Source organism: Monodon monoceros, unplaced genomic scaffold, assembly GCF_005190385.1.
Source record: "Monodon monoceros isolate NGI ecotype Baffin Bay Population unplaced genomic scaffold, NGI_Narwhal_1 Super_Scaffold_3, whole genome shotgun sequence".
NCBI classification, from domain to species: Eukaryota; Metazoa; Chordata; class Mammalia; order Artiodactyla; family Monodontidae; genus Monodon; species Monodon monoceros.
Genome location: NW_021703780.1, coordinates 65,984,264 through 66,005,628, shown reverse-complemented (window position 1 = coordinate 66,005,628; position 21,365 = coordinate 65,984,264). Strand labels below are relative to the sequence as shown.

The 21,365-nt window shown below is 41.7% G+C and overlaps 1 protein-coding gene across 1 annotated transcript in view; it reads right to left on the bottom strand.

Moving 5' to 3' along the window:
* LOC114907918 (IQ domain-containing protein F2-like) overlaps positions 1 to 20,442 on the bottom strand; it is a 91,962-nt gene extending 71,520 nt beyond the window's left edge. Inside the window, exon 1 of the mRNA XM_029244029.1 lies at positions 20,280 to 20,442. The gene's annotated coding sequence lies outside the window, so the exon portion shown is untranslated. The remainder of the gene's footprint in view (positions 1 to 20,279) is intronic.
* Positions 20,443 to 21,365: the final 923 nt, after the last annotated feature.

The following is a 21,365-nucleotide window of genomic DNA, read 5'->3' as shown; positions in this document are numbered from 1 at the left end:
GGTTTTCCTCTCAGATGGTTGGGCAGACAATTAGTCCAGAAGGACTGCAAACTAAAATCTCAGCTTGCATGTTTTTGGATAATCTATGTAGTGTGAATTTTGGCTGAAAACCTGCAAGAGGTTGGCTGAAAACCTGCAAAAGGGATGTCTTTGGTTTTAAATCCTCAGGAGCTATTTTTCTTCCTCTATACAGTCCCAAAAATCTACTCAAGAAATGTTCTCTGCCATGTTCAAGGGCTGGAGGCGGAGGAATGGTATTTGGGGGGTCCCAGATATATGGGAGAGGATCTCCTATTTGACTTCCCACCTTGGGCATGTCTTCTTGTCCCCTGATCCCTGTAATGCTGTGACAACCAGAGCTCAAATTCACATACTTTAGCAAATGTCCTCAAGACAAAAAGGAAACTTTAGAACTCCAGTTACTCTCTGAACTCCCATCTTTGATTTGGTTTTGAGTTTCAGTATTCTTTTACATCTTGCCATACTATCAATGCTTTTAAAATATAGTTTTTAAATTTTATTCAACATTTTAAATTGTTTTCAGCATGGAGACTGATCAGGATTCCTAGGCCACTAGATTTCTGGAAACCTATTAACCTAATGTACATCATTTTAAAACTCAATTTGGCCAGATCCATAACTGTTTTTAATAGATATATTTTGGTCAATAGACCCTGCAGATAGAAATATCCCAGAGCATCTACATTCTGTGCTATATTTCTCATGTCAATCAGAGTCCATAAAACCTGATCCATTATGAGATGGCATGGCATGAAAAACATCTGCCCAACAAGGAAGATCTGAATCAGTCAGAGTCTCATGAGCTAGAATTTGACAGTAAACAGGGAGCGAATCATTGAACATGTGCTGAGGCTTCACATGTCTTAGAGTCCATCAGATAGAGAACAGAACATGAACATTTGGAGAAAACAAAAGCTATGAAATAGAGAAGGCCCATAGAGAGAAGATGAGGACACTAGTTAGTTGACAGGAGGAGAAGGTAACAGAAGCAGAGAAAACCACAGGAGCCCAAGAGGTCAGGTCCACAAAGTCCTGAGTTCTGGAGAAGCATCCCATCCAGTTCAGGTTTCTGGGATGCCAGTCTTTCTACAATTCCATTACTTTGATCCCCAGGACTTATCTACCCTCTCCTTGATCCCTGGAATGGTCTCTCATCATGCATGTTACCTTTTGTGACACTCCTTGAAGCTAATGGAAACAGTAAAAACCTCCTATGACTACTTCATCACTGCCATGATGTAACACCACTTTTATGCTGAGCACATAAAAGTCCAGGAGAACATGGTAAGCAAGGAAGTCCTTGCAGGACTTATCCCTCCACCTGAACTAGCTGAGTTACATATAATCTTGGTATGGTTTCACTTCCTCTGGAAGGCAATGGAAGCACCATCCATATGGTGATTAAACAAGCAAGTAGAAGTCTTAGGTCCTGTTACTATATCAAGGGGACTAATAACCCAAAGTCTTGGGATATATGCTATATGAACACTATAAGTTTGACATGTCCCCTAGGTTGCTATCTTTTTATTCCCAGTTGTGCAGAAGAGAGTTAACATAGCAGGCCTGAGAATCTTATCCTTAGGAAGGCATGCTTGAAAAGTCAGCCATTCACTGGTGTCAAGGAATTCAGATTTTGACAGTATTCCTACGATTCCCTACCTGATAAGGTCATTTACTTCATCTAAACTGTTTGTACAGGCAATGTAGTTTATGCTGAATACCTGCTTTTCTTATGGGGCTCTGGAATTTTGGTATATGCTATCCAGAGGGTGCCTATGTGTCTGAACCCCAATAAAACCCTAAGCTCCTAGATTCAAGTTATCCTCCCTGGCATATGTGTTGTCATAAGTCATTGTTGGAGGAATCAAACACTTCCTGTGTTGACTCTAATAGGAGAGCACTCTTAGAAGCTTACATCTGGTCTCCTCTAGACTTCACCTACTTTGTCTTTTTCCTTTGCTGATTTTGCCTATATCATTTTACTGGAATAAATCTTAGCCACAGTTACATCTGTATGTGGAATCATATGAATCCTAGGGAATCACTAAACCTGGGGATGCTCCTGAGGACCCCCAACATAGCAGTGTACAAAATCCAGAAAACAAAAGTCATTAATTTATTGTACAAATACAAGGACACAGACTTAGAGGGTGCTGGTAGCCACAGAAGGAGGAAGGAACAGATGCAAGTTGTGAAACCCAGAGCAAGAGGAGACAGAAAAGGCCTGAACCTAATAAGGCCTGAGAGAGGATATGTGGCACCAATATCCCTGCTCTTCTAAGTAGCTGGTAACAGGGAAGGATTATAGATGGGCTACAAAAGAAGAGAATCCTGGTGTGGATGGGACTCAGAGACCCTATATTTCCATCCTGGGCTCTGCTCTATCTCTGATGGATGTGGAGTGGACAGCTGTCACAACCTGCTCCATGGCACTTGTTATAGAAGACACAGCTGTGTGGTAGGTATAAAACCCCCTATGTCGGGCTTCCCTGGTGGCGCAGTGGTTGAGAGTCTGCCTGCCGATGCAGGGGACGCGGGTTCGTGCCCCGGTCCGGGAAGATCCCACATGCCGCGGAGCGGCTGGGCCCGTGAGCCATGGCCGCTGAGCCTGCGCGTCCGGAGCCTGTGCTCCGCAATGGGAGAGGCCGCAACAGTGAGAGGCCCATGTAACACACACACAAAAAAAAAAAACAAAAAAAAACACCCTATGTCACAGTAATGATTATGATCTTGTAACTCACCTCTCCCTTCCTACCAGTGCCAGGACTCTCAGCAACCACATGAGTGTTGGCTGTCATCCAGAGCCATAGCCAGATCCACTCTGGTGGTTTCCACAAGACTTGGGGTATCATGTGCCTTCATAAGTCCTGAGATAGGATAGGAAGCCACAAGGAATAAAATGCCACATCTTCTACTCATCCACGTAATAAGAACAGAAAAGTGGCCAATGTATTAAAACTGAAGACATCAAAGATACAATCCTATGGCAGCAGGAGTAGGTAAGTGTATTTATTAAAACAGAAGCAAAAGACACATGGGAGCTCCACAGGAATAAATAGAATCTTAACTATGTAAATATGAACCCTTGGTATCCCAGGGCAGAGAATCTGGTCTTTTTGTTGGATCCAGAGTCTTCCATATCCAGAGCCTGACACTGTTCTCTTGCTCCCTCTTATCCTCCCCTTTCCAGACTAGGGGGAGGGTAGTTTCTGGATGAGAGATGGAGAATGAATGGTGGGAAGAAGAATCACCAACGTGTTAACAAGGAGGGGGAGAGGAGGATAAGACTAGGGATTAGAAGGAGCTGTATATGGAAAACCTGGACTAGAAATACATGGTTAGGGAATAAGAGTAAACGGGTGAGGATCAAGAAGAGAGAAGTTAGAGAAAAGATAAGAAAGGCCCAAAGTCTTCTGGGTGAAGAGGTGGCAGCATATAGGAAGCCACAAGCCTTGGCGTGGGACTGGCAGGGTTAGCCATAAAAGAGCAGGAGGGCCACTACATGGGTGGAATCTAGAGGGAAGGGATGTGACCTGAAATTATGAAGTCTGGCACAAGGAAATTCCTGAAACTCATATGGCATCCTCCAGATCTAACATGCAAAAAATAAAAAGAACAGGAAGCCCAAACTCAAAGAACAAGGTGATATACCCTTGGAGAGGGGTTACCACTCAGGGGTCCTGGCTCCAAGTCAGTGTCCTGCTAACTTCCCTTAACTTTGAGCAAGGACTGATTGTTAAAAAGAAGAATCCAGGTTGTTCCAGAGAGAGACCCTGGGGCTGAGAAGGGTGGCAAGAAATTCTGTCTCTGCCTAGAAAAAAACACAAAAAGAGCAAGAGCATCCATGAAGGCAACAAGCCCAGTGATGAAGTATACTGATGTGCTGGACATTGCTGCATATGGCTCTCAGGTAAATTCAAGTCAAAGCCACGATGAGATAGCACCTCACATCTGTTGGAGTGGCTATTATCAAAAACACAAGATAATAAATTCTGGCAAAGATGTAAGAAAAGGGAACCCCTGTGCACTGCTGGTGGGAATGTAAATTGGTGCAGCCACTACGGAAAACACTATGAAGTTTCCTCAAAGAATTAAAAATAGAATTAACATTTGATCCAGAAATCCCACTCCTGGGTATATAATCTAAAGGAACTGAAGCCAGGGTCTCAAAGAGATATCTGCACTCCCATGTTCACTGCAGCATTATTCACAATAACTGAGATATACACATAACCTAAATATCCATTAACAGATGAATGGATAAAGAAAATTACACATACACGTATGATATCACTTACATGTAGAATCTACAAAGAAATGATACAAATGAACTTATTTACAAAACAGAAACAGACTCACAGACTTAGAGACAGAACTTATGGCTACCAGGGGGGGAAGGATGCGGGAAGGGATAGTTACGGAGTTGGGATCGACATGTACACACTGCTATATTAGATAACCAGAGACTTCCCTGGTGGTGCAGTGGTTAAGAATCTGCCTGCCAATGCAGGGGACACGGGTTCGATCCTTGGTCTGGGAAGATCCCACATGCTACACAGCAACTAAGCCCCTGCGCCACAAGTACTGAGCCTGTTCTCTAGAGCTGGCAAGCCACAACTACTGAGCCCGCATGCTGCAACTACTGAAGCCCGCACACCTAGAAGCCCACTCTCTGCAACAAGAGAAGCCACCGCAATGAGAAGCCTGCACACCGCAACGAAGAGTAACCCCCACTCTGCCGCAACTAGAGAAAGCCCGCACGCAGCAACGAAGACCCAACACAGCCAAAAAATAAATAAATAAATAAAAATAAACAGCAAACTGGTTTTTAAAATAAATAAATAAATAAATAAAATAAAATAGATAACCAACAAGGACCTACTGTCCTTGTTGTTCCCTACAGCACAGGAAACTCTGCTCAATGTTATGTGGCAGCCTGGATAGGAGGGGAGTCTAGGGGAGAATGGATACCTGTATATGTATGGCTGAGTCCCTTTGCTGTGGACCTGAAACTATCACAGCATTGTCAGTCAGCTATGCTCCAATATAAAATAAAAAAAAAGAAAATGATATATATAAAGAAGATGTACGCGCGCACACATACACACACACACACATATATATACATTGGAATATTATTCAGGCATGAAAAAGAGTGAAATCCTTCCATTTGCAACAACATGGATGGACCTGGAGGACATTATGCCACATGAAATAAGCAAGACATAGAAGGACAAATACTGCATGATCCCACCTTTATGAGGAATCTAAAACAGTCGAACTCGCAGAGAGTAGAATAATGATTACCAGGGCTGGGAGGAGAGGGAAATGGAGAAGTGTCTGAGTAAATTCTGGAGGTCTACTGTAAACATAGAGCCTATGTTAATTAAACAATACTGTATTGTATACTTAAAATTTGCTAAGAAGGTAGATCTTAGGTTAAGGGCCCTTACCACAAAAGAAAAAATTATTTAACTTAATAAATAAATAAAGGGATGGAAGGAATCTTTTGGATCTGATGAATACCTTCACGGCCTTGATTCTGGTGATCTTATGGGAGTATACTTATCTCCAAACTCATGAAGTTGTATATGTTAAATATGTACAGCTTTTTGTATGTCAATCATGCCTCAATATAGTGGTTTTTAAAAGAATTATAAGAGAATACTAGGAACGACTGTACTCTAATGAAATGGATAATATAGATGAAATGGACAAATTCCTAGAAACACACAAATTATGAAACTTGACCCAAGAAGAAACAGGAAATCTGAATAGACCTATAACAAAGAGACTGAATCACTAATCAAAAACTTCCCAACCAAAAAAGTTTAGGATCAGATGGCGCTGCTATTGAATTCTAAATGAATATTTAAAGAATTAATATCAATCCTTTTCAAACTCTTCCAGAAAATAGGAGAGAATACTTCTTAGTCATTCTATGAGGCCACCGTCATAGCAAATCCAGAGAGGGACATTACAGGAAAAGAAAACTGCATATCAATATCCCTTATGAACATAGATGCAAAAATCCTCAACAAAATATTAATAATGGAGATCCTACAGCATGTTAAAAGGATTGCACACCATGACCAAGTGGGATTTTTCCCCAGGATTTAAGGTTCAACATACAAAACCATCCAAAGTAATAGAACACATTAATAGAACAAAGGGGGGAAATTCACATGATTCTCTCAATTGATGCAGTGAAAGCTTATGACAAAATCCAACATCCTTTCAGGAGAAAAACACTCAGAAAACAAACAAACGAAAATGGAAGATCCTCAACATGACAAAGAGCACTTATGAAAAAAACCCCAGCTAACATCAAACTCAAAGGTGAAAGACTGAGGGTGTTCCCCCACCACCAAGATTAGGAACAAGACAAGAATGCCCACTTCACTGTTTTTCAACACCGTACTGAAATTCTAACCAGCAATTAGGTAAGAAAAAATAAATTAAATGCATCCAAATTGGAAAGGAAAGAGTAAAGTTATCTCTGTTCACAGATGACATGATCCTACAGATAGAACATCCCAAATAGGGAATTCCCTGGTGGTCCAGTGGTTAGAACTCCGCGCTTCCACTGAAGGGGGCATGGGTTCAATCCCTGGTCAGGGAACTAAGATCTGGCATGTCATGTGGTGTGGCCAAAAAAAAGAACATCCCAAATAATTCTTTTAACTATTAGAGCTAATAAATGAATTCAGCAAAGTTGTAGATACCAAATCAACACACAAAACCAGCTGTGTTATTGTACATCAGCAATGAACAATCTGAAAAGGAAATTAAGAAAACAATTCCACAATTCACAATACTATCAAAAAGAATAATATATCTAGGAATAAATTTACTCAAGGAGGTGAAAGACTTGTACATGGAAACTACAAAACATTGCTGAAAGAAATTATACAAGACCCAAACAAATGGGAAAACATCTTGTATTCATGGATTTGAGGACTTAATCATTTTTGTTAAGATGGCAATACAGTTGGCCCTCCCTATCCACAGATTCCACATCCATGGATACAGAGGATATATCCATGGATACACTACATATCCACTATACTTTGCCATCTTATATAAGGGACTTGAGCATCTGTGGATTTTGGTATACAAGGGAGGTCCTGGAACCAATCACCCACAGATACCAAGGGACAACTGTACTCCACAAAGTGATCTACACATCCAATGCAATTCCTATCAAAATTCCAATGATCTTATTTACAGAAATGAAAAAGCAGATCTTCAAATTATTACGGAATTGCAATGAATCTTGAATAGCGAAACAATCTTTAAAAAAATAAGAATAAATTTGGAAGGCTCACATTTTCTGGTTTCAAAATTTACTACAAAACTACAGTAATAAAAATAGTGTGGTACTACCATGCACAAAAATAAACTCAAAATGGCTTAAAGACTTAAACATAAGACATGACACCATAAAACTCCTAGAAGAGAGCATAGGCAAAACATTCTGACATAAATCGTACCAACGTTTTCTTAGGTCAGTCTCCCAAGGCAATAGAAATAAAAACAAGAATAAACAAATGGGACCTAACCAAACTTACAAGTTTTGCACAGCAAAGGAAACCATAAAAAAAAAAACGAAAAGACAATCTATGGAATGGGAGAAAATGCTTGCAAATGATGTGACAGACAAGGGCTTAATCTCCAAAATATACAAACAGCTCATACAACTCAACAACAAAAATAAACAACCCAATCAAAAAATGGGCAGAAGACCTTAATAGACATTTCTCCAAAGAAGACATACAGATGATCAGTAGGGACATGAAAAGATGCTCAACATCACTAATTATTAGAGAGATGCAAATCAAAACTACAGTGAGGTACCACCTCACACCGGTCAGAATGGCCATCATTAAAAAGTCTACAGGACTTCCCTGGTGGTGCAGTGGTTAAGAATCCACCTGCCAATGCAGGGGACACAGGTTCGAGCCCTGGTCCGGGAAGATCCCACATGCCACAGAGAAATTAAGCCTGTGCGCCACAGCTACTGAGCCCACATGCTACAACCACTGAGCCCACATGATGCAACTACTGAAGCCCCTGCGCCTACAGCCTATGCTCTGCAACAAGAGAAGCCACTGCAGTGAGACGCCTGTGCACTGCAACAAAGAGTAGTCCCTGCTTGCTGCATCTAGAGAAAGCCCGCGCACAGCAACAAAGACCCAACGCAGACAAAAATAAATAAATTTTTTTTTTCTTTTAAGTCTGCAAATAATAAATGCTGGAGAGGGTGTGGAGAAAAGGGAACCCTCCTACACTGTTGGTGGGAATGTAAGTTGCTGCAGCCACTATGGAAAAGTGTGGAGGTTCCTCAGAAAACTAAAAACAGAATTACCATATGATCCAGAAATCCCACTGCTGGGCATATACCCAGACAAAACTATAATTCAAAAAGATAATGTATAAAATAGATAACTAATAAGAACCTGCTGTATAAAAATAAAATAAAATTCAAAAAAAATAAATAAAAACAAAATGATAACATGCACTTCTATGTTCACAGCAGCACTATTCACAATAGCCAAGCCATGGAAACAACCTGTCTATTGACAGATGAATGGTTAAAGAAGATGTGATACATAAACACAACGGAATACTACTCAGCCATAAAAAATAACGAAATAATGCCATTTGCAGCAACATGGATGCAACTAGATATTATTATACTAAATGAAGTCAGACAGACAAAGACAAATACCATATGATATCACTTATATGTGGGATCTTGACTATGGCACAAATGAACCTCTCTACAAAACAGAAACAGACTCATAGACATAGAGAACAGACTTGTGGTTGCCAAGGGGGAGGGGAGTGGGGGAGGGAAGGACTGGGAGTGTGGGATTAGCAGATGTAAACTATTATATACAGGATGGATAAACAACAAGGTCCTACGGTATAGCACAGGGAACTATATTCAATATCCTGTGATAAAACATAATGGAAAATAATATTTAAAAAAGAATTGAAAAAAGAATGTCTATATGTGTATAACTGAGTCACTCTCCTGTACAGCAGAGACTGGCACAACAATGTAAATCAACTATACTTCAATCGAAAAAAAAAAGAAAACACTGTGGTACTGGCATAAGGATAGACAGATAGACATAGTGCTGGGACACCTGGATATCCATATGCAAAATAATGAAGTTGGACTCCTACCAGCATATATAAAAATTAAAATGGATCAATGACCTAAATATAAAAGCTGAAACCATAAAATTCTTATAAGAAGACAAATATTTATGAGCTTGGATTTGGCAAAATGGATTCCTAGACATGACACCAAAAGCATGAGCAACAAAAGAAAAAATAGATAAATCACTTCATTAAAATTAAAAACTTTTGTGCATCAAAGGATATTATCAACAAAGCAAAAAGACTGGGACTTCACTGGCAGTCCAGTGGTTAAGACTTCACACTTCCACTGCAGGGGGTGTGGCCTTGATCCTTGGTCGGGGAACTAAGATCCTGCATGCAGCACAGCACAGCCAAAAATAAAGAAAGCAAAAAGGACAACCTACAAAATAGGGGAAAATACTTGCAAATCATATACCTGAGAAGGGTCTAGTATCCAGAATATATAAAGGACTCATAACTCAACAACAAAGATGCAAACAAGCCAATTTTAAAATGGGTAAAGGACTTGAGCAGACATTTCTCCAAAGAAGTTATGCAAATGGCCAACAAACTCATGAAAAGATGCTCAATACCATTAGTCATTACAGAAATGCAAATCAAAACTACAATCAGGGACTTCCCTGGTGGTCCAGTGGTTAAGACTCTGCTTCCACTGCAGGGGGGCACAGGTTCAAGCCCTGGTCAGGGAACTAAGATCCCGCATGCCGCACGGTGTGGCCAGAAATTTAAAAAACAAACAAACAAACAATGAGATACCACTTCACACCCATTAGGATGACTAAACAAAACAAAACAAGTATTGGAGAGGATGTGAAAAAACTGGAACTCTCATATGTTGCTGGTGGGAATGTGAAAATGGTTCAGCTGTGGTTCCTCAAAATGTTAAACATAGAATTCCATATGATCCAGCATTTCCAATCCTAGGCCCAAACCCCACAAGAATTGAGAACAGGTACTCAAATAAATATCTGTACATGAATGTTTATACCAGCACTATTTGCAATAAACAAAAAGTGGAAACAACTCAAATGTTCATCAGTGGATGAATGGATAAGCAAATGTGGTATATACATACAATGGAATATCATTCAGCCATGAAAAGGAATGAAGTACTAGTAAAACATGGATGAACATAAAAAACATTACGCTAAGTGAAAGAAGCCAAACACACAAAGTCACATATTGCATGATTCCATGTATATGCAATATCCAGGATAAGTAAATCAACAGAGATAGAAAGCAGACTGACTGATGGTTTTGCCAGGGGCTGAAGGAGGGAGGGATGGGGAGTAACTGCTTAACGGTACAGGGTTTTTTTGGAGGTGATGAAAATGTTTTGAAATAGATAGAGGTGTTGGTTGTGCAACATTGTGAATTTACTAAATGCCACTGAATTAATTGTTCACTTTAAAATTATTTACTTTAGGAACTTTCCTCGTGGTCCAGTGGGTAAGACTCCACCCTCCCAATGCAGGGGGCCAATGCAGGAGGCCGGGGTTCCATCCCTGGTAGGGGAACTAGATCCCACATGCATGCCACTACTAAGAGTCCGCATGCCACAACTAAGAAGCCTGCATGCTGCAACTATGAACCCGCATGCTGCAACGAAGATCCTGCATGCTGCAACTAAGACCCGGAGCAGCCAAAATAAATAAATTAAATAAATTTTTAAAAAATTAGTTGATGTTATGTTAATTTTACCTCATTAAAAAAAGTACAGACAAAAAATAGGGGAAATTTTCATAAACCTCGAGCAAGCATAGAATTTCCAGATAGGACATAAAACCACTAACAATTAAAAAAAAACTGATAAATTGTACTTCAGCCAAATTTAAGTCATTAACAGAGCAAGATAATTAAAAGCAAAGTTACAGAGTAGGAAAAAGATTCACAATACATTTATCTGATAAAGGACTCATCCTGAATATATAAAGAACTCCTACAAATCAATATTAGAAGATAAATAACCCAATAAAAATGGGCAAAAGACTTGAACAAATACTTCAAAAAAGAAGATCTACGAATAGCCAAAAAGTACATGAGATTTTTAATATAATTAATCACCAGATAAATACAAATTAAAACCACAGTGAGATACCACTACACACAGACAGGTGACAAAGAGGTGGAGTAACTGGAATTCTCATACACTGCTGTAAAATGACACAATTCAGAAATTGTGTCATTTTATTTGAGAAAACCATTTGGAATTTCTAATAAAGATTTTAAAAAAACATTGACCTTATGACTCAGCTGTTCCACTCTGAGGCATTTACTAGAGAGAAGTGAAAACCTATGTCTACAAAAAGACTTGACCATAAGTAGTGTTCATAGTGTGTATGTGAGTGTGTGTGTATGTATATGCATATATGTATGTGCATATATAAGTGTATATATATATGCAAAGCTTTAAAAATTGAACACAATCCAAAATATACATCAACAGCAGAATGGATAACCAAATTATGATATATTTGTACAATGGAATACTACTCAGCAATAAAAAGGAACAAAGACCTGATTCTCACAAAAACATGAACAACATGATGGTAAACAGATTGAGAGAAAATTCAGACACAAAAGTATATATGGTATGATTCCATTCATATAAAGTTCCGTAACAGGCAAAAACTCGTCTATGATGATCAAAATCAGAACACTGGTTGTCTCTGGGAGGAGGCAGTAGTTACTGGAAAGGGGCCTGAGGGAACTTTCAGGAGTAATGAGAAATTTAGATTTGAGTGATGTTTACATGGATGTACACATTTGTCAAAATTCACAGACTTATACCCTTAAAAATCTATGCATTTTATATATGTAAAATACTTCTCAATATTTGTTTTAAAATCAGACAGGCATCAGACTTTTCTACAGCCAACACTCAAAGCTAGAAGAAATGTCTACCAAGTTCTGAAGGAAAGAGTGTGGACCATGAGGAAGGTGGTCAAAAGGTACAAACTTCGGGCTTCCCTGGTGGCGCAGTGGTTGAGAGTCCGCCTGCCGATGCAGGCGACACGGGTTCGTGCCCCGGTCCAGGAAGATCCCACATGCCACTGGAGCGGCTGGGCCCGTGAGCCATGGCCGCTGAGCCTGCGCATCCGGAGCCTGTGCTCCACAACGTAAGAGGCCACAACAGTGAGAGGCCCGCGTACCGCAAAAAAAAAAAAAGGTACAAACTTCCAGTTACAAGATAAATAAGTACTAGGGATGTAATGTACAACATGATGACTATAGTTGACACTGCTATATGATATACATGAAGGTTGTTAAGAGAGCAGATCCGAAGAGTTCTCATCACAAGGAAAAATTTTTTTTCTTTTTAAAAATTTTTCTTTTTATTATAGCTATATGAGATGACGGATGTTAACTAAACTTATTATGGTAATCATTTCACAATATATGTAAGTTAAACCATTATGCTGTACACCTTAAACTTATATACTGATGTATGTCAATTATATCTCAATAAAACTGGAGAAAAATGGACATAAATTTTTTTTTTTTTTATTTAGAGGAGGCTGTTGGTTCACAAATTGGCCCTGTACACTGACAGCAAGGACCGAAGCAAGAGGCAGATCACTCCAGATTAGTATGTGGCAGGTTTAATAAGCAAGGGAACTTACTTGCAAGGCTGTCCTGGGCAGCTGCAGACAAGCAGATCTCTGCACCCACCCACCAGAATCTTAAAAGTTTATAGAGAGGCCTTAATGGGGTTTCGTCATGTATACCATCCAGATGTTCTCAACAACACATTACTCTGTCAAGGTTGCATCCTTGAAACAGCTCCCACTATGGGAATGGCAGACAGAACATACATTTCAAGGACAGAGAGGGGGTGAAGAGCCTCTGATTGCCTCTCTGGATGACCTCCTCCAACAGAGCCTAAGGAGACTCAAGAACTAAATATAATGTGGTGTCCTGGATGAGATCCTGGAGCAGGAAAAGGATATTAGGTAAAAACTAGGAAATCTGACCCCAAAGTATTAAAACCAGTCAACCTTTTATTCAAGTAAAAAGTCAGGAGGCAAACATCCCCATCACTAATCTGAGTTATGGTTATAAAGTATGCTCACTTTGTGAAAAAATCTGAGGTTTACCTCTATGAATTGTGTGCATTTTTCAATACAAATTTATTTCACATCTGTATAATGGGTATATTAATAAAATGTACTTAATACAGCTACTGGATAAAATGAAATAACCTATGCACAATATGTATAATAACATGTATATATACAATAATAGATTCCTGAACACAGTAAATGCTCAATAAATGTTGTATATTGTTTTAATTAAAAGGATAAGAATATACCTGATTTACATTTTTAAAATTCTGGGAACTTCCCTGGTGGCACAGTGGTTAAGAATCCGCCTGCCAATGCAGGGGACACGGGTTTGAGCCCTGGTCTGGGAAGATCCCACATGCTGCAGAGCAATTAAGCCCATGTGCCACAGCTACGGAGCCTGTGCTCTACAGCCCACGAGCCACAACTACTGAGCCCACATGCCACAACTACAGAAGCCCGTGCACCTTGAGCCTATGCTCCACAACAAAGAGTAGCCCCCACTCGTTGCAACTAGAGAAAGGCTGCGCAGCCAAAATTAAATAAATAAATTTATAAAAAAAAAATTCTGGAAGGGGAGGGAGGAAAAGAATGGGGGTATATATGAAAAATACTAGGCAGAAGTTGATAATTCTAAAAGGATGGGTTCATAGAGGTATTCTACTTTTTTATATATACAGTTTTTATAATAAAAAGGGAGAAGTATCACCGGAAGCAAGGGGATCTTTTTATTAAGAAGAAATTGTATTAAAATTGAGCAAAATAAACTAATAAAACCTAATCTTTGAAATCTTTCATGGGGGGAGTGGCCAGTGGACAGTGGAGTAAGAAAACCCTGAGCTCACGGGCATACGAAAATTACAACTCTACAGAGCAACTACTGATGAGGAAAACCAGAAGACTAGCAGAAAAGACCTACAACTAAGGAGATAAACAAGGAACCACAAGGAGATGGGTAGGAGGGACAAAGATGTGGTATAGTCAAGACCCATACCCCCAGATGGGAGAGCCACAAATGGAAGGACAATTATAATCGCAGAGGTTCTGCCCAAGGAGCGAGTGATCTGAACCCCTCTTTGGGCTCCCCAGCCCAGGAGTCTATTACATTTCTATACACTTAGAACAAATTATCCAAAAAAGAAATTAAGAAAACAATCCCATTTACAATTGAATCAAAAAGAATAAAATACCTAGGAATAAATCTAACTAAGGAGGTTAAAGATCTGTACTCAGAAAACTGTAAGAGGCTGATGAAAGAAATTGAAGACGACACAAACATATGGAAAGATATATTATGTTCATGGATTGGAAGAATTAACACTGATAAAATGACCATACTATTCAAAGCCATCTACAGATTCAATGCAATCTCTATCGATATGCCAATGGCATTCTTCACAGAACGAGAACAATTAATTCTAAAATTTGTATGGGAACATGAAAGTCCCCAAATAGCCAAAAAAATTTTGAGAATGAAGAACAAAGCTGGAGGTATCACACTCCGATTTCAAAGCTATGGTCATCAAAACAATATGGTACTGGTGCAAAAACAGACACATAGATCAATGGAACAGAACAGAAAGCCCAGAAATGAACCCACATGTATATGGGTTAATTATATGCACGATTATATGGACAATTAATCGATGAATCTATGACAAGGGAGGCAAGAATATACAATGGGAAAGGGTCTTCCCTGGTGGTCCAGTGGTAAAGAACCCGCCTTACAATGCAGGGGACGTGGGTTTGATCCCTGGTAAGAGAACTAAGATCCCACATGCCAGGAGGCAACTAAGGCCGCACGCCACGACTACTGAACTTGCATGCCTCAACTAGAGCCCACATGCCACAAACTACAGAGCCCACGTGCTCTGGAACCTGCGTGCCACAAACTACAGAGCCCATGCGCTCTGGCCTGCATGCCACAACTAGAGAAGAGAAAACCTGCATGCCACAACTAGAGAGAAGCCCGTGCACCACAATGAAGATACCACATGCCTCAACAAAGATCCCGCATGCTGCAACAAAGACGCGATGCAGCCAAAAAAAAAAAAAAAAAATCTTAAAAAAAATGGATTAAAGACCCATTATAGTATTGTATGTCAACTATACTTCAATAAAAAATAAAAATAAATATAAATGGATTAAAAAGTTAAATTAAGGGCTTCCCTGGTGGCGCAGTGGTTGAGAGTCCGCCTGCCGATGCAGGGGACACGAGTTCGTGCCCCGGTCTGGGAGGATCCCACATGCCGCGGAGCAGCTGGGCCCGTGAGCCATGGCCGCTGAGCCTGTGCGTCCAGAGCCTGTGCTCCGCGCTCTGCAACGGGAGAGGCCACAACAGTGAGAAGTCCACATACCGCAAAAAAAAAAAAAAAAAAAAAAAAAAGTTAAGACCTGAAACCATAAAACTTCTAGAAGAAAACACAGGCTGTAAGCTCTTTGACATTGGTCTTAATAATAATTTTTTTGGATGTGTCCCCTCAGGCAAAGGAAACAAAAGCAAAAATAAACAAATGGGACTCATCAAACTAAAAAGCTTTTGCACAGCAAAGGAAATTATTAACAAAGCAAAAAGGCCACTTACTAAATGGCAGAAAATAACTGCAAATGATATATCTGATAAGGGGTTAATATCCAAAATATACAAAGAACTCATACAATTCAACAACAAAAAAATCCAAACCCAATTAAAAAATCGGCAGAGGATTTGAATAAACATCTTTTCAAAAAAGACATACAGATGTATGTAAAAAAGAATAAAAAAGAATGAAATCTTGCCATTTGCAACAACATGGACAGACCTAGCAAGTGTTATGCTAAGCGAAATAAGTTAGACAGAGAAAGACAAACACTGTATGATTTCACTTATGTGTGAAATCTAAAAAACAAATGAACAAACATAACAAAACAGAAACAGAGTTATAGATACAGAGAACAAACAGGTAGTTGCCAGAGGGAAGGGGCTGGGGAAGGAAAGAAATAGGTGAGGGAGATTAAAAGCTACAAACTTCCAGTTGCAAATAAGTCACCTGTATAAAATGTACAGTGTGGGGAATATGGTCAATAACTATGTAGTATCTCTGTATGGTGACTAACTAGACTTCTCATGATGATCATTTTAAGATGTATAGAAATACCAAATCACTATGTTGTATACCAGGAACTAACATAGCGTTGTATGTCTATTATACTTCAAAAACAAACATTCAGAGAAAAGAGATCAGATTTGTGGTAACCAGAGGTGGGAGGTAAGGGGGAGAGGAAACTGGATGAAGTAAGTCAAAAGGTACAAACTTCCAGTTATAAGGTAAATAAGTACTAGGGATGTAAGGTTCAGCATGATAAATACAATTAATACTGCTGTACGTTATATATGAAAGTTGTTAAAAGAGTAAATCCTAAGAGTTCCCATCACAAGAAAAATTTTTTTTCTATTTCTTTAATTTTGTATCTATATGAGATGATGCATGTTCACTAAACTTATTGTGATAACCATTTCATGATGCAGGTAAGTGAAATCATTATGCTGTACATCTTAAACTTAACACAGGGCTGTATATCAATTATATCTCAATAAAACTGGAAGAAAAAAACTTAATCTTTGTAATAACAAACATGGAAAGAGGGGGAAACGGCATTGTCAAATATATAAAAGAACTCAGAATATGGGGACCATGAGCCTTTCGTGGAAAATAAAAACTAGTTAATAAAATTCCAACAATTAACAAGTAAATCAAGGGACTTCCATGGTGGCGCAGTGGTTAAGAATCCGCCTGCCAATGCAGGGGACACAGATTCCAGCCCTGGTCTGGGAAGATCCCACATGCCACAGAGCAACGAAGCCCGTGCACCACAACTACTGAGCCTGCGAACCACAGCTACTGAGCCCACGTGCCACAACTACTCAAGCCCACGCTCCTAGAGCCCGTGTTCCGCAACAAGAGAAGCCACCACAATGAGAAGCCCACGCACCACAACAAAGAGTAGCTCCCGCTCACCACAACTAGAGAAAGCCCGCATGCAGCAACAAAGACCCAACGTAGCCAAAAATAAAGAGCCTTCATGCTGCACCTAAGACCCGATGCGGCCAAAATAAATAAATAAATAATAAAATAAATGTTTTAAAAAAAAACTTTCATCTAAAAAAAAAGTAAATCAAAACTTTAAACTCAGGAATGAAAAAGCTGACATAAAAGGACTGGTGGTGTCTTGTGCATGCATTAGATATAGAATGAATATTAAATAACTAAGTAAATTAATGTTACAGAACAGAATTTAAACATGATTAAATTGATGAAATTGGACAGTGTAAAACTATTAATCAATGCTCTAATTACCATTTTAATGCAGTGTAAAAATACTAATTAATGAGAAACGTTCTCAATTTCTCAACAAGGATTAATCAATCAATATGGTCTACAATGAAAATATGGTTAATAAAAAAAAGCATAATGCTGCAAGACCACCAGGGTGAGTTTCACATTTTGTGAATCAAACTTACGAGACACAAGAGGCTGTCCCAGCACCAAAGTTATTTCGCTTGGAGAAAGGATCCAGAACAGGGAGCCCAGTGTCCCAGGGCCTGTGAGACCCAGACACAGTCCGTCAAGCCACCATCCCTGAGGAATGGGAACCAACATGAGTGCAGACCACATCACCACAGAGAAGCTGCAGCGCCTGGGCTCCCTCCCCTGAAATACCTCGCCAGCCCCTAGCACCTGTGGGTGTCTGCCTCACACACATCCGTGCATTGGCAGTGCATTAATGACGGGTTAGTCAGCAACCCCCAGACCAGGTGCAGTGTGCTTCAGGAAGAGCTAGCATCAGCTCACCCTCCTCCTATTCATGTTGTAAGAAGGCTGACCACAGGTCAAACTCTCTCTCCTCCCATTCCCTGAGACTAAAGGAAAGTTTACCTCTAAATGTCACTGTCTCTTTTCTTAAACGTACAGGGATCTTTCAGGGGGAAAAAATATCTTTAGTGATGAAGAAATGTATGAGAAGTTCTAAGTTTCTTCAGTTTCACTTCATATTCATTTTCTTCAATTAGAATCAAGTAAAATTAAATCTTTTGTTTTGTTTTTGCGGTACGCAGGCCTCTCACTGTTGTGGCCTCTCCCGTTGCGGAGCACAGACTCCAGACGTGCAGGCTCAGTGGCCATGGCTCACGGGCCCAGCCGCTCCGCAGCACGTGGGATCTTCCCGGACCGGGGCACAAACCCCTGTCCCCTGCATCGGCAGGCAGACTCTCAACCACTGCGCCACCAGGGAAGCCCAGAATCAAGTAAAATTAAATCTTAACTAAAAAAATAAACATATTGGCATGATCCCATTTTTATGAAAGTATTTCTATCTTCCATTCTTCCTGTAAAACCGCATAGAAATATGTCTAGGGTGCTATACCAGAAATGTCAATGATGGTTATATTTGAATGATAAAACTTGAGGTTATTTATTTATTTATTTTTGGCTGCATTGTCTCTTCATTGCTGCGCGCAGGCTTTCTCTAGTTGTGGTGAGCAAGGCCTACTCTTTGTTGTGGTGCGTGGGCTTCTCACTGCGGTGGCTTCTCTTGTTGTAGAGCACAGGCTCTAGGCATGGGAGCTTCAGTAGTTGTGGCACGCGGGCTCAGTAGTTGAGGCGCATGGCACGGGCTTAGTTGCTCTGGGGCATGTGGAATCTTCCAGGACCAGGGATAGAACCAGTGTCCCCTGCACTGACAGGCAGATTCTTAACCACTGCGCCACCAGGGAAGTCCAAGAGGTAATTAAGTTTCTTTTTGTACTTTCCTGCTTAAACTGTTCATGGGGAGCATGTACTGTTTTCACAGAAAGAATAAAGCGATTTTTCTTAAAAACAAACATACAAACCCTGATATCTTGGCAAGAGTCCTCAGGTATAAAACTTCCCTGTTTTACTCTCTTCCTCTTGCTCTTCCCCCCTCCCCCACCCCAAGTCTCCTTCATTTCCCTCCTCCCTCCCTTTTCACTTCCTTTTAACCACCCCCCCTCCTTCCCTTGCTTTCCCCAGTTCTAGCCCTCTTCCCCAGACTGCGAAAACTGCATCTTTCGTGCTGATGCCCCGCGCCCACAGGGGTGGCAATGGTAGGCTACTTACCTTTTTCTGCAGGAGGCTGGGGTGGGCACATTTTTTCAGACCCTCAGCGACCCCTCAACCTCTCAGGACCCCCCACACCAGGAGAGGAGGTGAGAGCTGCCACAGTGGGGCGGGAGGAACGGAGAGAGAGCGCTCTGGCTGAATAGAGCTCTGGGGCAAGGCTCTCCACAGGATTCCGCCCTGTGGACGAGCTTGAATCTTCCCGTCTCCGTGTCATCCCCTCAGCTCCATTTTTTGCCCCCAATACCTTTGCTCAGTACATTCCAACTTCGTGGGTTGCGATATTCTCTCAAGGGTCTACCTCTGCAGAGGGCTCACTATCCCCTACGCCGCGCCAGGAGGATCAGTGAGCAGAGTGGCCGGAACCACCTTCGCCCAAGCCGAGGGACCCCCTGTTGAGAGGGAGCTCCAGGACCACCCAGACAGGCTGAGGGCTACCTTCAGTTTACCACAAGAAGTCTCCCTCCAGAGGACGACTGGGTCGTGGACCGGACTAGAGAGACGATAGGTCTGCCCGCCCACCTCAAGGTAACTTCCACGCAACGTTTTAGGCGCGTTTAGTTAAAAGCATAACACCGCCCCCACCTCCACCCCCGGCTTCCCTTTTACTGGTGCATCTATGCCTCACTATCCTTGTCTCCTCTCTTCGTACCTACCTCACTCTTACTTTCGCGCCTTACTGCGATGGAAATGGGGGGAAAAAAACTCTGCCAAACATTTTCCAACTTCGCCGCTCCCGCTTGGAACTTCTCATTGCGCAGGGCACGTCAGGAAAAGTTTCCAGCCCTTCTCAGAGGCTACAGACCGCAACTACAGGAGCTTTGCCCTCAGGGGTTTGCCTCATCCACCACTTAATTAACAGTCATCAGCTACAACCGTGTGGAAATATAAAATGTAGCCTTACTTAAATAGACTGTAAGAGACTTCGTGCTGTGGTCTTGCCGCGGTCCCTTCGCGAGTTCCCTCGTGCCACAAGCGGTCTGCGTGTTGGGAGTGGGGCCGTCACGCGCCCCTCGGTCAGGGCCCACGGCGGTGGGACCGCGCCCAGACCGCCATCATTAGCTGCGCACCGCCTCAGTGGGCTGCCTCTTGGCGGGGATCCGGCCCCGCCCCCGCCCCCGCCTCCGCCTCGCCCTAAAGGCAAGGGAGCTCGGGCGGGGCTGCGTTGCCCTTGAGGCCACGCCCCCGGCGTACGTGCCCCAGAGGTAACCCGCGTGTGCTGGTGTCCTTGGCTCACCAGGGTTGCGGGATCGGGAGGCTCCGGGATTCTCCGTCTACTTAAGTGCAGTCACGGTGCCTCCGCCTGGCGCCGCCATATCCCCTCCCTTACCCGCCCGCCGCCCGCTGCCGCGAGCCCATGGCGGGGAGGAGAGGGCAGCCTGGCGATGGGGGCGCCGCCCACGATAAGGACGGGAAAAGAGAAGCTTTTTCACAAACCACCTCCCTTAATAGCCAATGCCTGTTTTCAGAAACTTATCACGCTTTTCGAGAAAGGATGGTTCCCTGACCAAATACGTCCTAAAACTATGAGGATGTCCGTTCCAGGAGAGCAAACCCTGGAACACAGGAATTAATCATTGGCCATAGAAGCTATAGAGAAGACTTCTGGAAGGTTGCTCATCCGGGTTACCAGGGACGCCAGGTTAGGACACGGCCCCCGGACGCTGGGGCCAGCAGGACCGCCATATGGGGGAGGAGATAACCCCTATTTTGGCTAGGGTCGAGGGGACTAGGTGAACAGGGACCTCTGGAACCAATCCTGTCTTAGGGAGCCCCCACAGGAGCTCCTAACGCTAGTGCTCCTGTTACAGAAGTACTCTCTCCCTGAAGGAACAATGGGAAACATCTCCATCCCCAAGGCCTCACCCCTTGGGATCATTCTGAGTCACTGGAACAAGTTTTCTCTAGATTTTTTTTTTATTATTACAAATATTGAAGATGATATCGGTATCAGACAACATCAATTGCTTAAATGCAAACGTTATTTTTA